The sequence below is a fragment of the Triticum urartu genome, chromosome 7 (assembly GCF_003073215.2).
Source record: "Triticum urartu cultivar G1812 chromosome 7, Tu2.1, whole genome shotgun sequence".
In the NCBI taxonomy this organism is placed as follows: Eukaryota; Viridiplantae; Streptophyta; class Magnoliopsida; order Poales; family Poaceae; genus Triticum; species Triticum urartu.
Window position 1 is genome coordinate 71,054,452 of NC_053028.1, and position 1,358 is coordinate 71,055,809.

Sequence of the window (1,358 nt, forward strand, 5' to 3'; positions counted from 1 at the left end):
GTGGTGCTATCAAGCTTTCGTCCATACGATGGCACGATCGTTTAGGACATGCCTCTTTTTCTTTAGTAGAAAAGTTGCTTAGGAAAAATAAACTCCCGTTTATTGGTGAGCGTCATGTTGAAACTATTTATGATTCATGTGAACGAGCTAAAAGTCATCAATTGCCATATCCTATCTCCACTAGTGTTTCTACCAAACCATTGCAACTCATTTTTTCCGATGTTTGGGGTCCAGCCCCTACCTCCGTTGATAGACATACTTATTACGCCAGTTTCATTGATGACTATAGTAAATTCTCTTGGATCTATCTCCTCAAATGGAGATCCGATGTGTTTCAAGTTTTCCAAAACTTTCAAGCGCTTGTTGAACGAAAGTTTGATAGCAAAATCATCGCTGTCCAATCGGATTGGGGAGGGGAATACGAAAAGTTAAATTCCTTCTTCCAAAATCTTGGCATTTCGCACCACGTGGCATGCCCGCATGCTCACCAACAAAACGGTTCCGCCGAACGCAAGCACATGCACATTGTCGAGGTTGGCCTTGCCCTCTGCGCATCCATGCCTCTCAAGTTTTGGGACGAAGCTTTTCTCACAGCCGTTCACATTATCAACATGCTACCTAGTCATGTCATTAACAATGAAACTCCAGTAGAACGACTCCTTCACACTAAACCAGACTATAAGTCTCTCTGTGTTTTTGGGTGTGCATGTTGGCCGAACCCTTCGTCCCTACAACAACCGCAAACTCATGTTTCGCTCAAAACAGTGTGCTTTCCTAGGGTATAGTGCACATCATAAAGGGGTCAAGTGTTTAGATGTCTCCACTGGCCGTGTCTACATCTCACGTGATGTGGTCTTTGATGAAACCAAATTTCCGTTCGCCGACCTCCAACCCAATGCTGGTGCACTCCTACGAAAAGAAATCCTTCTTTTGCCTCCTCATCTCACTAGTTTTGATCAAGGGGGACCTAATATAGATGACTTACTGTTGACTAACCCATCTAATGATGTGCATGCGTTTTGTGTTGATGGAACAGAAGAAATTCGTGCGGGAACTGAAGAAAACAGAGCTAAAACAGCGCCATATTCCATGTGCTTCACCAGGGGAGACAACTTGCCCTCGGGATCCGTCCAGTTGCAGCGGATTGAATCCGCCTCGGGATCGCCTCCTGATCCCGCGTCAGGTGCAGGCGCCTCGGGATCGCCCCTGCTGCCGAGGCAGGCGCAGGCGCGCGCCCCGTGCCTCCTCTAGACCCACGTGCCGGTCCCACGGGGCCACGCACGCTCAGGCGCAGAATGCCCCGCACCAATCAGGCAGTACGAGGTACGCCAGCGAACCCGTGACGTACACGCGGCACG